Source organism: Oncorhynchus nerka, linkage group LG10 (assembly GCF_034236695.1).
Source record: "Oncorhynchus nerka isolate Pitt River linkage group LG10, Oner_Uvic_2.0, whole genome shotgun sequence".
Lineage (NCBI taxonomy): Eukaryota > Metazoa > Chordata > Actinopteri > Salmoniformes > Salmonidae > Oncorhynchus > Oncorhynchus nerka.
The window spans coordinates 49,016,024-49,033,683 of NC_088405.1; the positions used below are offsets into that span (position 1 = coordinate 49,016,024).

The window sequence follows — 17,660 nt, forward strand, 5'->3', positions numbered from 1 at the left end:
GGTATATTACAGTTCATTTTGCCAATGATTTCATCCAAAACATTGGCTCATCGAGGGATGTGATATGCCGATCGGGCAAGCTCCCGCTGAAAAGTGCCCATTGACAGAAACTTGAGGGTGGATAGCACTTGAGGGTGGATAGCACTGAAAAGGAATGCATTTGCCTTTCTAAACTAGGTCTTAAATCTTCACAAATATCCTATAATATTGGGTTTGGGAAATGATATCTGATTGGCCAATCTCTATGTTCTGCAAAAAAGTCCCACTTATCTCTAAAAACATGATCTCTGTCGAAATGCAGTGTGTCAAATCTTCCAACAGAAGAATATCAGCCATCTCTCATTCGATTTCCCATTACTTCAGTCTTTCATAGTATTTCAACAATGGTTTCACATTCACATGTCCCTCTAATTTAACAAATTACTGTACTTTATATGGATTATTGTCGCAAAACAAATGCACTAATGTGGTCAAATTATATATAGCCTGTCAAGATACAATATATCTAGGAGATACGTTTCTTTGGACACGTTTTTAACCCCTTATTTTTGTTGCCACAAAACTACGTCCATACTTCCATTCATCGGTATGAATTACCTTCAGACCTGTAACACTTGTGGGGGTCGTAGAGCAAAATGGAGAACACCATAGTGTTCGTGAGAGTCTCACTTTTCCACGGGGTCATATTAGTTTGTATCTCAAATGGTCAGGACGCTACAGACAGAAGGTGGCACATCAGCGCTACCGACTTCAGACAAAGCGGGACGCTACAGACATTTTCGTGAGAAGACCGATTTTCGCTGTAGCTCGGCCACCTTCCACCATAGATGCTTAAACTGATGGATTAGACTGAAGGTTTTGATGGGATGTTTTTTTATTATTATGTTACTTAGATACAGTACTGTGAATAAGTTCAAATGTGTTGCTTTTTAGCCATTTTCATGTAGACTTGATTGTGAGTTTTGGATCATTGTTGTAATGCTCCGGGTGTCGTGGGTGTGGAGTCAAACGCAGGAGACAGAGAGTGCAATGCTGTGCGTCTTTAATAGCACCAATGCACCACAGGGTGCTCACAATAGTAACCAATGCACCACAGGGTGCTCACAATAGTAACGGCCCCAAACACAGGGAATGAAAATGTACAGCGGAAAAGTCACGACCAGGCACTAACACGTACCTCTACAACAGAGCCGAAGGTTACACTGAAATAATCCCGCACAACAACCAGGCGGGCCGGCTGTCTAATAAAGACAAACTAATCATACATAAACAGGTGCTACCAATAAACATACAATGAGGGGGAGGAAAGACAATCAGTGGCAGCTAATAGGCCGGTGACGACGACCGCCACTCGTGACAATTGTCTTGCTGCAGGCTCTTCAGTTTCAGCTCGAAGACAGATGTCCTGACATTGTCCTGTAGAATTATATGAGTATTGTGGCCCGAAACATGTGAGATATATTATATTGCATGTTGTAACCTATCCCCCATGCAGGCTTACAGAGAGAGAGTGAGAGATGGAGCTCAAGGAGAGCAAACAAGACGCTATGTGCTAATGGAATTGTTGTATGCCCTGTTTTAACTGTTTGTGCTATTCAATTATTAGGTTAAATCTTCCGCAGTGGACTTTGGTTGCTCCACAAGTGTAAAGGTATGGTGCCAACACTACTGCCAACATAACCAACCAATCTGCCAATCTAAGACAGTAAAAATGGCAATCGCTGCCGACTGTACAGTGTTGGTGTGACTCCTTTGCTGTACATCAGTGTTTCTCATCCTTTCCTGTGTGGGAACCACTTGATGAGCACAATTTTTGCTCCAACCCTACCCTATCACCTGTTTCAAGTATTCAAGGGCATGGTGATTTGTTAATTAGTTGAAACAGGTGTGTATGTTAGTCTAGGGCTGGAACGAAGGTGTGCACACCCTCAAAGGCCCCTAAGAATGAATTGTCAGCATGCAGCCCATTTTTACACACGTAGGCCACAGTAAACACACACACATGCACAAACACGCGCACATATACATGGATGCGCACATACACATACACATACACAAACATACACACACACCCTAACCAGCTTTGTTTCAGTGTCCCTGCCTCCTTATCATCATCAACCCATCAACCACATAGCAAGCTCTTACCCATTAACACCAATACACACCACAGAACACAGTGCTACTGTAGGCTAATGGCTAACCCATAAATACTACTCCCTTTTATGAGGAGAAACACACACACACACACACACACACACACACACACACACACACACACACACACACCCTCGCAGTAAACATGGCCGATGTCCAGGCAACACCTAATCGGTTGGCCCTGATGTGTGATGTCATGGCTTAAGTGGGTCTAACCAAGCTGCAATAAAATATATCAAGATAAGAGTGGACAACTACTCACCCGAAAGCAAAGGGACAGAGATACACACACACACACACACAGAGAACACACTGTGAGAAGCTTTCCTTTCGGGATACTAAGACAAGGGAGAGGTGAGCTGCTAAAGACTGAAGGAGACAAGAAGGAAAAAAGGACTGCATACAGGGGAGAAAGACAGTGTGAGGGGTTAAAAGGTGAGAAATAGTAACAACCAAGAAGAGTGAGAGAGAAAGAAGAAGGAAATAAGGCCGAAGTGAGAGTCTGAGATAGGGAAAGAGAAGAAAATAAATAAAGAGACTGAGAAAGGAGCGAAAGAGCCACAGCAGCGGAGTGAGTGACTGAGACCAAGAAAAGGAGAGTGAGAGAAAGAGGAGTGCCATCTTAATCCTAAGTGAGACTTAATTGTAGTGCGGTGCGATGTCGTTGTTCGCTCTGGAGCTAGTGGGTGTGAGCCTGTCCGTGCTGGGCTGGATACTGAGCATAGTGAGCTGTGCTCTGCCCATGTGGAGGGTCTCAGCTTTCATCGGAGCCAACATCGTCACAGCCCAGGTCTACTGGGAAGGTTTATGGATGAGCTGTGTGGTTCAGAGCACAGGCCAGATGCAGTGTAAGGTTTACGACTCCATGCTGGCCTTGCCCCAGGACCTGCAGGCTGCCAGAGCTCTCTCTGTGGCCACCATCATCCTGGGGGTCTTAGCTCTCCTCGTGGCGACCATCGGAGCCAAGTGTACCAACTGCATCGAGGAGGAGGGAGTGAAGGCCAAGGTGGTGTTGTCCGCCGGAGCTGCCTTTATCCTAGCTTCGCTGGTCCAGCTGGTGCCTGTGTCCTGGTCAGCCCACATCATCATCCTGGAGTTCTACAACCCTATCATCCCCTCGGCACAGAAGATGGAGATCGGGGCAGCGCTGTACCTGGGCTGGGCCGCGGCCGCATTGCTGCTGGTGGGGGGGGGCTATCCTCTGCTGCAGCTGCCCTCCTCAGGAAGACAAACCAATGACAAGGTACTCAATCCCTCCCCAAAGCCGGATGGCGTATTCCGCTGCTCCAAGGTCCATGGCCCCCAGCTCCTACAACAGGAAAGACTATGTGTGAGAAAAGGGGGGGGGGGGGTTCAACATGTCGGTTTATTTGTGGGTTTCTTGAGAATATAACGGAGTGTTTCCACAGTTTGTTTAAATATACCAGGACCATGGGCAAATTCTTTTACTCATCCTTGCCTTCATGGAAAGGGGGATGTATCGACCACAGGGCGGCTTAAGGTGACAAGAGCTCATTAATCAAGTTGACTCTTTTTCCTCTGAGACTGAAAAAAAGTCCATCAAAACAAGATGTATGTTGTTTCATACTTCTGTCTGGTTTACTATCAGTTGTCAGGCACTCAACATAACTGAGTGCTTTTTATTGGCAATGAGTCACATTCCCAGAGGAAGTAACTACAATAACTCCAGTTAATAATTTCTTATACAGTTTGTTATGACAACAATTATTACAAGATAGAGTATATTATACTGTATCTTGTCTACGCATGTCATTATATAATAGATATTCTGATTTAAAAAACGTCATGGCAAGTTGACCTACAGCTGAACTTAATGTATAGTAATCATATTTATCTGAACTTTTTTTTGTTTGCTATTCTTCGTTGTAGTGGTTTGAATCACTCATTTCCAAATGTTACATGGAATATGTGAAACCTTTGGGTTTTGTACTGTTGTGAGAAGAAAGAGGTAGGACGTTGCAAAGCTTGTATTGTATTGTAAATAACTGTTGTGTATACCGAAGAGCAAGCACAATTTGCAAAAAACGATTTCCTTCGGTGGATAAATAGGTTATGTGTCAGAGTCCAATCAATCCAACAGACGTTCCAACAAAGCAAGATACTTGCAGTAGGACTAGGAAAATAGATAAATATATTTTATGATACATAAATACCAAAATATACTGTGCAGGGTTACTGGGGCTCAACCAAACAGTCTGGTCAACAGCCATAAACTATGAAGAACAACGAGCATTGACAGCAGAGACATTGTTGGGATGGGAGCAAATCTTCTCCCCATAGAGTAACCCTGTTTTTTAAAAACGTCTCATAAAGAAGTTTGGAATTTGAATCTGTTTTTGTTGTTGCGATATGTTAACTTTTCACCATTCTTATAAAAATTCACAGCCAATCTGGGCTCTGTTTTATATTTTGAAATAGATAACCTTTCGATGGTACATGTAAGTGTTACTACTGTACTGTAAATGGTGGACTTCTGCCTGACAATATTGTGTTTTCAGTTTGATTAATAAATATCAGTGTACAGTTACAGCCAAATATATTGGCACTCTTGCACGTTTCTTAAAAAATTCCCTACAAACTTTTGGTCTCCACACCTTGTTATTGGATTTTCAACATTGCAGAACTAATTATATTTTGGTAAACTTAAGGTTACAATTTTAAAGTAGAAAATAAAGACAAATGGCATTGATCAAATTATTGTTACCCAGGAACTATTACTTGGTTTGCAAATCCTTTGGCGAAGATAACTGCCAACAAATGCTTTCTTTTAATCATCAATACTGTCATGGGTGTCGTCGTCTGATGAGGAAGAATCGGACCAAAGCGCAGCATGGTAAGTGTTCATGACTTTTATTTAAACTGAACACTAAAAACAGTCCTGTCAGGTGCAGAAAACACTTAACAGAAAATAACTACCCACAAAACATAGGTGGGAAAAAGCTACCTAAGTATGGTTCCAAATCAGAGACAACGATAGACAGCTGTCCCTGATTGAGAACCATACCCGGCCAAAACAAAGAAATACTAAACATAGAAAAAGGAACATAGAATGCCCACCCCAAATCCCACCCTGACCAAACCAAAATAGAGACATAAAAAGCTCTCTTAGGTCAGGGCGTGACAAATACGCTTGCTGCACCTTTCTACTGGCAATTTGTCCCACTCTTCAGCAGTAAACGGCTCTAATTCTTCATTGTTTGAGGGGTGCCCTCCACCAAATGCTGTTTTCCGCTCTCACCATAGGTAATGGATGTGATTCAGATTTGGACTCTTCACTGGCCACTCCAAAACAGTCCAGCGTTTCTTCTTGATCCATTCCAGGGTGCTTTTTATGTGAGTTTGGGATTGTTGTCCTACTCGAAGACTCAGATCCTTCAAAAGAGACTGTTTTTGGACACTGGGTCGAACATCGCACTCCAAAACACCTTGATAATTTGCTAATTTCATGACGTCTTGCGCACATTCAAGGCCCCAAGCCCCAATTACCAGAGGCAGCAAAGCAACCTCACAGCATTATCGAACCTCCCCCATAATTTATTGTATAGAGGGTGATCTTTTCTTTGAACATTTATTTTGGTCGTTGGTAAACATAGGAACACCCCACCGCTGAAGGAGACACAAGAAAGCCTGATTGAACTTCTCAAAAATCCACCTAAACAAGTTAAATACTTGGGTAAATGTTATGTGGACCAATGAAACAAAATTAAAGCTCTTTGGCAATACAGATCAACACTGTGTTTACTGATGACCAAATGAAGCATTCAAAGAAAAGAACACCCTCCCTGCAGTCAAAGATGGTAGAGGTTTGATAGTGCTATGGGGTTGCTTTTCTGCCTCTGGTAATGGGGGCATTGAACGTGCGCAAGGCATCATGAAATCAGCAGATTATCATGTGTTTTGTAGTCAAATGCTCAACCCAGTGTCGACAAACTGGGTCTCCATTGAAGGTTGTGGGTCTTCCAGCAGAACAACGACCTCAAACACACATGAAAAAGCATCCAGGAATGTTTAAAGATACAGTATGCAAAAATCGCTCTGCCATTTCCTGGTTGCTAAAATTCAAATAGTTTGCCTAATTTCAGTTTATGTGACAAAACAAGCAAGTATTTAACCGCTGTAAAACATCATTTCCAAAACCAAAAAGGTTGCATTTTCTGCAGTTTGAAGCTGGTGTACAAAACCGAAAGTGAAAGACACAAAAAACAAACTTAAGAATGGGAAGCATAGAAATAGCACACATAGAACAGATACTCCTCTTGTTAGATTTCCTTTCAATGAGAATGACAGGTATACAACTCATATTTTTATGTGAATTTGGTTGGGTTACCCCAAAAAGTTACATATTGCAACTTTAAGAGATGCTGGACTGGGCCCAGATTCCCAATAGCGTCTTAAGTCAAAATTCATCGTTACAACGTTTGTAGGAGCACCGTTAAAGCTGTTTCCCAAAAACACGTAAATGAACGTTGCACTTGAAAACGCTAGTAATCTAACGCCTGCCTCAGACCACTCGTAGAACAGCTAAGTGTGTTGTTAGATGATTTTTTTGCCCTCCTGCATCACTTTATACACAGAATATATCAGTTAAACATAGGATCACATGGTGACAGCCGATAACTTCAGTATAAAGTTTCCAATGTCTTTGCAATGGTTACAAATAAGCGACATAAAAAGAAGCTTAAAATAAAAACCGAGATGGCTGAATTAAAATGTAAATATAGTAGGTGTTGATAAAAGGATATTAGAAGGGTGAGCCGGTTAAGGATCGATTCAGACCAGGTGTTAAAATTGTACGACAAGCGACAGTTTATTTCAGAGGGAGAATATCTGGTACACGTAAATACGGCTCTTCCGTTAGTTCGTGTTGGAACAGCAGGCAGAGAGCGTAAACAGTCAGCACAGCTCTTATATACGTCACAGAAAGTAGGTTGACCCTAGGAAGATCGGATCTCCGGATTGGTTCAGCTGGTTGTAGTCTGTAGTCTTCCGCCATTGGCTCAGTTGTCTGTCCATCATCGTAGGATCTTCTTCGGGCACACAGTGTTCGGTTAAAATTAAAAGGAGATTGTGTGTAATGTGGGAGCTATCCTGTAGGGGACCCCACAGGCTTTACTGTGAGTTGTAGCCATGTAATTAGCAGTAAGTTAGTCACCTGCATACGAAATAGCAATTCCTTACAAAACCCTCTCTTCACGTCTCACCAGAGACGTGACACAACCTAACTGGATCCAGACACAAAGAGAAACTTCTCCCATAAGGACTATGAAATAAGGCACGGTATTAAACAGAAATAGATATTTATGTATTACCATCATGTTCTCCATTCAATCCCACTATGTACTAAGTTGGCTACCAGCCACCTAGGAACTTACAACCCTCATTTAACAGAGCGGAGAACAGCTCAAAATAAAAGTAAAATGATTGTCCACATTAGCCCACTTTTTCCAGCAGGAAAAAGTTTCTGATACCCTCTCTTCACATCTCCTAAGAGATGTGATATAGTCCAGATACATTACTCCAAGCAAAAACGAAGACATAATCCAAAAAGGAAAAATATCCTAAACTAGATATGTCTATCCGGAAATGGCCCACAAAGAAAAATAATTTCCCCCTCTTCCCATCCCAGATGGTACACGACATACAATGGAGAAGCTTAATCATTAAAAGCAACTGGATCCCCCTCCTAAAATTGCTGCAAAAACTGAAAGATGGGTCTCATGCTCCATACCGTTATCTCGCACCTGGCTCCTGTTATCTAACCAAAAAGACCGCTTGTTCTCGCAACCCCACGCTCTGAATGTGCCCTCCCTTCTGTATTTTTCCAGCATGAGAAAGTTCCATGGCCCTGATACTTTTAAGAATGGTTCAAATCAGCTAGGTAGCATAACACATACATACATCCACACAAGGCAACAGCAGATAATATTCAATCATATATATGGTAATGGCTATAATGTAAAATAACCCCAAGGGTGTGAACAAAAACTCAGCAATGAATCATATAACAGTTACAAAGTGTAAACTACCTTCATGTCAAAAGAGAACAGCTCATTCAAAAACAGAACAAAAGAAAATAGTGTGAAATTTAGGTCCCCCTTTTGACACCAGCTAGGGTGTCACTCAATTATCCTTTATTTCAGCAGTCATAACATTTCATGAAAATAATAAAAAGTTTATTACTAATAACAAGTTATATATGCCTTTGTTGTATGCCCTTGTTCCCCCCAAGGGTGTCACTTATCAAAAACAGGATAAAACTTTATTGTTATTGACATGTAAGATGTAGGATAAAACTTTGGTCATGGAAAACAGAGTAAAGAATTATTAGAAACCATCTGGTCCTCTCAGCTACTTCTATCCTGTACCAAGTGGGCTCCTTGCCACCCAGGGACTCCAAACCATGTGTCATCATCAGTCAGTCCCATCCTCCCCTGAAAGCATGCTTCCGTATCGGCATCGCCAACTGGAGCATCAAGCAAAGGCATCATGCCTGAAGCCCTCACCACATCTGTAACAGACTTGTCAAAACACAGTATGATGCAAGCAGCACATCACATCAATAACAAATAATACAAGAATTAGGGTCAGAAATCCAGTAACCATCCTACCAGTGCACTTACCAAACCAGGCCAAGAGAACAGACTCCTCCAACCCCCCCGTGGACCTCATCTTAGCAGATAGTGCATCAACCCCGCCTTAGATTGTGAAGTTTAAAAACTATCATCTGGACTGGTATTAGGAATATACGTGCAACATTGTTTACCGAACATCTTGCAGACGTCCCCCTGACTGGCAAGAAGCATATTCAAGGCAAGTCTATTCTGTCTGGAAACCCCAAATGTGGCCTCAAGCTGTTCAGACATACTAGTGAGTGCATCACGGGAGTAATTCACAAAACGCTGTTGGTCATAGTAGATATAATTAATCCATGCAGTCTGTCCAGCATCCACCATGGCTGGACCCATAGTAGGTAGTAAGTGCCAGAGTCCATCATTCCTACCCAAGGCCTGAAACTCATGAGGAATCCCCACTGGCACTCCCAACAGGTTAGTGTGTATGTCAACTACATCCTCTGTCCATGGAGCACTACTACATTTGTCTCCCATGGGATGGAATGTTTTCAGGTCCCCTGGTTACAGAACTCAGCAGCTGTTCAGCAACAACATCAACAATGGTCAGTGGAATTATCAAACTGGTCAGACCACACGTACCTTGCCATTCTCCTCTAAGAATGGGTCTCAGCCCTCTTTTGGCTTCACTCATCCACCATACATCAGCCAGACCACTAGTTTGGTTTAGGCCTGTAACTGGCCAAGTGGAATTAATGGTTATGTTACTCCTGCAATCAGCTTCAGGCAATCTCCCATAATCAATGCCATTACCTGTACCCGTGATGCACTCGTAATTGCCCCATATGCCTCAACACCCCAAGAGGCCCGATGAGGAGGTACTGCAGGAAACACAAGGCTCAAAGAGGAACAGAGGGTTGAATTGGGCTTAACCTGGTAAAAACTTCTCAAAATACACAACCACCCCTCTCCTTCTCCTACAGCAAATGGGTGTAGCCAGAACAGGTCTAGCATAACTTCAAATAATACAGTCCTTTCCTCTCAGGGTTTTAGCTGTGTACCTCATATAAGACAGCCACAAATTGTCCCTACTATCAAAACCAGTCTCAGTTTCTAATTAATCAATAGCCGAATAGTCTCTAACATTAATTACCTGAATGGTATTTTTAACACAGTGGTGGTAGAGGAGTGTGTCCGGTTACCTCTGGTCTTGGCAGTACCTTGATAGAAAACACACCCATCATGTCTGTCCTCGTCCTTTGTAGTCCGAGGGTGTGAGTTCCTGCATCAGAGAGCTTAATAGTTTTGATGGTTAGTAGGATTTCATCACCTTTACAAAGTTCAACATTGCTCCCAGATTTCCCCATATCATGGAAAACCTATCCACCCTTGTGGGATCCTCCATGCTATAAGGATACCCTCTTCTCCAATCCCAGAACTGTCCGAAGTCGGTTACCGTGTAATCTCTATTCTAACTTCTTATCTACCCAGATCTAGGGATCTCTTATGCTTATTTTGGAACAAAATACACATCACTTAGCCAGAGCCAGACACATCTTCACCTCTATGAACAAAAACAGGGGTGATAGGACAGGTAGGGTTACTTCATTCGAGAGTTGGCCCCCGGAATTCTGTTAATTCCAGTTCTTCTCCCGAACTCTGTTTATTGTCCGACAGTGAAAAAATGTCTTACCCTTCCGCCGTGCGATATGAATCTGGGTAGCTCTTTCAGCTAGCTGTCACCAGGGGTCTTCTATGGTCCCCAAGCCTCTGGGACTGGATTGAGTGACTTCACCTGTAGTTCACCTGTAATGCATACAATCCTGGACATACAGGCTTGGTTAACAAACAATTTCTCATATGTTTTATCTGATTATATCTTTAACTTCTATGCCCAATTGTTAGCTTACATTTTTTTTATTTTTAGTTTCCTATCCAATAAGCCCCATCCTATCCTAGACCACAATTTACCCATCCCCCTTTTGATACCTGACTCTGCCCAGGTATCAACCTTACCTACTCTAAATAATGACTTAGGTAAGATTAGTATATTATCTTTATGTCTGACATCATGAAGGAGCCCCTTTTAGTTTTCCACATGTCCAATTCTCCCTTGGGCGTCAATCCAGTACCAATTCCCTGTCAAGTTTCTTATCTACTTAAGAACTATCTGCACTACTTATATATTTTCTTAAATATATATTTACCAATTTAAACCTTTTCTCTCATATTTCTCAAATACCACTAAGCTTCTAACTGTTTGACTTTATCCAAAATCATGTCTATGAGTGTCAATCTCTAAAGTCCTTACATTTCCTTAATCCATCTAACAATAATCCTAAATCATCACAGATGTCCTATATACCTGTTAAATTTAATACTATTTTTTTTTTTTTTAAACCCCTAATGGTCAAAAAAAAATTCAAAACAAATGCTTATCATATCAAAATCCTTCCTTCAAGGACTCTCAGTATTCTATCTGACAATAACATGAATTTAATATATGTTGCAGAGTGCAGAATTCCTTGTCTACAGTGATTTATCACCCCTAAGAACTGAAACTTATTTTTCTATGTAATTCCCTGCCCTATTGGCTTAATATATATCCTATCCTAACCTCATAACCTAAACTCCTTTATAATGAATTTACCTTAAAACTAGTACTCAATATGACCACATTCATTATACCAATGACTCTCCCCTAAGGCTGATCAGACCTTAGAAGACAGTCATGATAAGGTCCATGAGTCAACCCACCCTTTTATAGTCAAGTTCTATACTACACTAGACATATTAAAGAACCCTTTATCCTTAAAATCCAAATTCACTTGTGTAATTTAAAACTCATAAAATAAAAACTCATAAAGTTCCATATTTGAGCGTGTCTCTTTAAAATACCTTTGCACCAAAACAAATAGTCCTAACAAATGTTTTATGTGTATATATTTGCAAACCTTAATGATTAATCAAAACTTCCAGGCCTTTCCAATTTGGTCGTTTATGGCCTCATTCTCCCCAATATTATAATCCCTGATATTTAATAAAAATAACGTATTTTCCCTTGGCTCCTTCAACTCACATTTACATCTCAATAAAACAAAACACCATCTGCGTGCTCCTCAAGGAAAAACAACTTGCCCCTGTTACGTATCAAGGGAAATGTTCAAATAACCAAATTCAACCTCGCTAGTTTACCGAAACATGTACAATTATGTTTTACCATAGAGGTTGCTTTTCACCATTAATACCCTGACACCGTTCCACATAATGGAAACAGTGCTCAAATTCACTGGTGCTATTCAAACGATCAAACCAAAAATCAACAACCATCAGAATCCACCATCACGATGTTTTATGACTCAGACATCCAATCCCTCTCTCTCACGGCCCAATTACAGTCCAAATAAACGCCACAAATCAATGATACCCACCCAGCGAATCAGCTGCTAGTTTTTAGCATCTTTCCTGACGATTTACATACTCCTTTTTAAGGACACTAACCATTTTCTCTGTCACCCCCAGTCAAGACATCATTTCCGTGGCGACGGAAACCTCGCTAGTGATGTCATCAACAAGCGCTCAATCTTGACTTATTTCGCAACGATTTTCAACTCATTGTAAATAATGGTTGGCTGTCTGCAACAACAGTATTTCGGGTTCGATAAACCAAACCTAATTTATCACATCTGTTGAATCCTGATTTAGAGTTTACAACATCAATCAACATCTCTCAATTCGCTAATCTTATAAAAACATTTCGATGGACACAAATCTATCGTAATTGTTCCTCGTTATTATTCAGAATTAATTTGATTTAAGTTACTGTCTCGTCTTTGAATTAGCATTTTAATTACGACTCTTTTCCCAATGTATTATTCCCAACAAATCATTTAGTGAACAGACATCGCCTTGCATCAAAATCTCCGTTCTTATATTAAGTTGAATGTATTAGTCTTTCAATTTGAACCAAACAAACTATTTAAAACGTTCAGTTTATATCTTATACCAATACTAGTGACTATAACTTTCTCTGCAAAACAACCAGTTCAATTACAACCAAAGACTCAGACATATATAACTATTCTTTACACCTCAGCTGGGAACCGAACCCCGGCCTCCCACGTGGCAGGCGAGAACTCCACCACTGAACCACCAATGCTATGGAACTGAGATTCTCCGCAAATAGACCCAATTTACAGTTATCTGTATTTGTTACTCCGGCATCTGAACAACAGAAAATAGCACTAATTTAAACGCCCAAAGTTTTCCCTCAATTAGGATTCTCATTAATCTCGCTCCCTTCGTATCTGACCCTTCTTTCTTAAATACTTGAATTTTGTTCTTTTCTGTCTCTTTCTCTCTAGCTTCCTGCAACGTCTCTTTTAACCCACATTCCATTGTTTTCAGCTGAACTGCGGATGGCGGTCCTCCTCCTAAATGACCTTCCTGTGTCCATTTTAGCTTTAAACCCTCCCAAACTTTCTTCATGTGCTTCCATTGTCCCTTTCCCCCTGATCTATATTCTATTTTTGTTCTAAAAACTCATTAAACCTCAGTTTTGGAGTATTGGGGGTCGCCATTGTGAATTTGCTTTAGTCGTAATTAAATTTAATTCAATCGGAATTTAATCGTAGTTTTAATCGTAATCCTCTCCTTCTATCTGAATATAGTTAGCATATACTTCGCCCGACGTTGATTAATACCCACGATATACTGAAGAGACACTGCTACACGTGCTCTGTCTTATCTCTGAGCTTCTCCTTTGTATGTTTTAGTTCGAGAAAACGCATGAGTCGGTATGGGATTTGTGGAGCGCACAACCAAGGGATCTATTCGACTAATTAGTCTCAACTTTCAAATATTATGTTCAGATATTATTTCAATTATACATCAGTCATTTCATTCCTGATTATACATCCAACACAGAAGTCATTGATACATACAATATAGAAGTTTCGGATTTATCCAATAATCCTTATTATATAATTCTATCTCTCTCTCTCTATGTAACCACCAACAATCTTAATGGAAACAATTACAACCACCTTTCATTTTCATTTAAACAGTTACAAATAGACAAAACAAGACAAAACACACAATTACAGGTTATATCTCTGATTTCTTATTAATCGACCCCTATCAGACCGAACTAAGCGGATTTACTGGATAGAATTCAACTCTAGAATCCAACTCTATCCCCTACTGACCCCTATCGAATTAACAATATCAAAATTAATACACGTTATCTCTCTGACCCCTGAAAGCCGATCCTTATCAGTGAATTTCTATCGGACTGTGCCGTGCCGGGTCGCAGGAGAAAATGACACTTTCCCCCCTCGGTGCCAGATTTAATGAATAGTAATTAACTATCCCCTTACCGATCTCTATTCCTGATTTATATCACACTAACCCCTATCAGAATTAATGCACACATGTCCAACCCCTATCGGAACTGAATTTATATATGTCCGATCCCTATTGGAACTTTTTAGGCCTTTAAGTGATCTCTCATCATTGAAAGCTATCAGACTGCGCTGACCGGGTCACGGGACAAAATTACACAATCTATCCCCTCGGCGCCAGATTTAATGAATAGTAATCAGCTATCCCCTTACTGATATCTCATCAATGATTTATATCACACCAGCCGTCGCTGGCTCGTACCACATATGTTCACTCTACTGTTCTTTGACTCGTCAGCAAATTATAAATTTACACAAGAATTCATACTTACTCGGAAATACTGATCAGAATTTAGACAGACTATACGACAATATGCAAAGTTTGATTTAACAGGTTTTGCTTACCTTGTTTATGGTGCACCTTTTAGATCAGTTTCCCGAGTTGAGCAGAATTATTGTCCTCCCAATTTCTTTCACCCGTCTCTTTTTGGAACCGTCCTTCCGTCACTCTCCTTCTCACACCCAATCAACTCACTTCGACCGGACCGTTATTCAACCATCCTCTGGCTACCATGTTTTGTTGATAAAAGGATATTAGAAGGGTGAGCCGGTTAAGGATCGATTCAGACCAGGTGTTAAAATTGTACGACAAGCGACAGTTTATTTCAGAGGGAGAATATCTGGTACACGTAAATACGGCTCTTCCGTTAGTTCGTGTTGGAACAGCAGGCAGAGAGCGTAAACAGTCAGCACAGCTCTTATATACGTCACAGAAAGTAGGTTGACCCTAGGAAGATCGGATCTCCGGATTGGTTCAGCTGGTTGTAGTCTGTAGTCTTCCGCCATTGGCTCAGTTGTCTGTCCATCATCGTAGGATCTTCTTCGGGCACACAGTGTTCGGTTAAAATTAAAAGGAGATTGTGTGTAATGTGGGAGCTATCCTGTAGGGGACCCCACAGGCTTTACTGTGAGTTGTAGCCATGTAATTAGCAGTAAGTTAGTCACCTGCATACGAAATAGCAATTCCTTACATAGGCCATAGGCCTATTTCAATCATATTGAAATATATTTAATGTTCAATAAATGTAGTTATATTTTGCTACTAGTAGGCTACTGTCTGTAATTTGTCTCAATATATTTAATGATGTGCAGCCTAACCTGTGCCGTGATGTGCAAGATCTGTAATTTTGTAGAGATTTTGGGAGGGATAAGCATTAGAATAAACCACCGCAATATTTGCAGCCATAGGTGGTAATATTTCTCTCTAGGAGCTGATCTGTCGTTAGTATTGTGAAATAATTACAATGTTAATGTAAGATTTGAATTGAGAATGCTGATCCGAGAGCAACATCCCCTTTCTTTCGATCCTATCAGTATTCGACACATGCTCCAACGACGCACTTAGCAACCGCTCTCTCTGCGCATGTTACATCAGTCGAACACATTTCACAACTCTGCAACAAAATGGTCAGCACCTGCTGTATGTTAAGAAGGATTGCCAGAGCAAATTCTGGAACAAATCTCACAAGCTCTCCATAGTCAAATTACCTCGTCTGGAGCAATGCAAGTGTTGGTGACCTGAAGAGACTGCAGCTAGCACAAAATAAGGCAGCCAGAATGGTTCTTCAATGTGGTTATGATTGGTCCTCCATAGAATTACATAATGCGTGCATTATGTAATTCTATGGAGGACCAATCATAACCACATTGAAGAACCATTCTGGCTGCCTTATTTTGTGCTAGCTGCAGTCTCTTCAGGTCACCAACACTTGCATTGCTCCAGATGCGTGCATTATGTAATTCTATGGAGGTAATTTGACTATGGAGAAGAACCATTCTGGCTGAGATTTGTTCCAGAATTTGCTCTGGCAATCCTTCTTAACATACAGCAGGTGCTGACCATTTTGTTGCAGAGTTGTGAAATGTGTGATGACCAAGATACACAGTTGTCCAGCAGCACACCAAACAGCCTAGTCACTGAAACATCTTCTATGGGAGTCAGGCCAAATGTCAGCTGTAAGGAGGGTGGTTTATTCATTCTGCTCTTCGCACATATTGCCACATATTGTTTTCTGTGTATTTAGCACTAATTTGTTTGGGGTTATACAATTTGAAATAATTATCCTGTCAGCTTCAAGAGACTTTTTTAGCTGACCTCCAGAATGGCCTTTTACTAGACAGTGGTTTTGTCAGCAAACATGGTTTCCGTAGAATTGAAAGGGAGGTACAGTGGGGAGAACAAGTATTTGATACACTGCCGATTTTGCAGGTTTTCCTACTTACAAAGCATGCAGAGGTCTGTAATTTTTATCATATGTATACTTCAACTGTGAGAGACGGAATCTAAAACAAAAATCCAGAAAATCACATTGTATGATTTTTAAGTAATGAATTTACATTTTATTGCATGACATAAGTATTTGATCACCTACCAACCAGTAAGAATTCCGGCTCTCACAGACCTGTTAGTTTTTCTTTAAGAAGCACCCCTGTTCTCCACTCATTGCCTGTATTAACTGCACCTGTTTGAACTCGTTACCTGTATAAAAGACACCTGTCCACACACTCAATCAAACAGTCTCCAACCTCTCCGCAATAGCTAAGACTAGACAGCTGTGTAAGGATGTGTAGGGATAGAATTGTAGACCTGCACAAGGCTGGGATGGGCTACAGGACAATAGGCAAGCAGCTTGGTGAGAAGGCAACAATTGTTGGCGCAATTATTAGAAAATGGAAGAAGTTCAAGATGACAGTCAGTCACCCTCAGTCTGGGGCTCCATGCAAGATCTCACCTCGTGGGGCATCAATGATCATGAGGAAGGTGAGGGATCAGCCCAGAACTACACGGCAGGACCTGGTCAATGACTCGAAGAGAGCTGGGACCACAGTCTCAAAGAAAACCATTAGTAACACACTACGCCGTCATGGATTAAAATCCTAACCCTAACCCTTTTTTATGAAGTCGCCTTCATGTCGCTGCAGTTCCTTCTCACCAACTGCACCATGCCGTCATCACAATGTGTCAGTCAATCATTAGGGTGTTTTTCTTTGACCCACGCCAACGTTGCCAAACACGTAACTGAAACATGAACCAACTTTGCGGTGATTGTAAAGCTACAGGGGAAACAATTTAAAGTGATATTTGAGACCTCTCTCTAACCAATTAATTGCACACAGGTTATGTTTTCAGTTTGTGAGTGTGTGATATGGTGTTCTAGAAAAAATGTATGAAGACATTAATAAAGGCAAATGTTTATAAACAATAGTGTAGTGTAGCCCAGCCCCCAAAATGACTCTTTACACTCTATCCTTTGTGATGTATTTGCAATGCTGCATTATTTCATTAAATGTGGCCATCTTGGGTTGCTGGACCACAAACAGCATAACTGTTGTGTGTCCCCAAGTTTGTCTGTACAACTGCTTTTGTCAGCTGAACAATGCTTCACGGACAACTAAGGCCAAAGCAGCAAACTAAGCTAACATATGTCATTTTTTTAAGATGTCCATATCCAGG

The 17,660-nt window shown here is 41.0% G+C and overlaps 1 pseudogene; it reads left to right on the forward strand.

Moving 5' to 3' along the window:
• Window positions 1-2,394: 2,394 nt before the first annotated feature.
• On the forward strand, window positions 2,395-3,488 carry LOC115136392 (claudin-4-like; annotated as a pseudogene).
• Window positions 3,489-17,660: the final 14,172 nt, after the last annotated feature.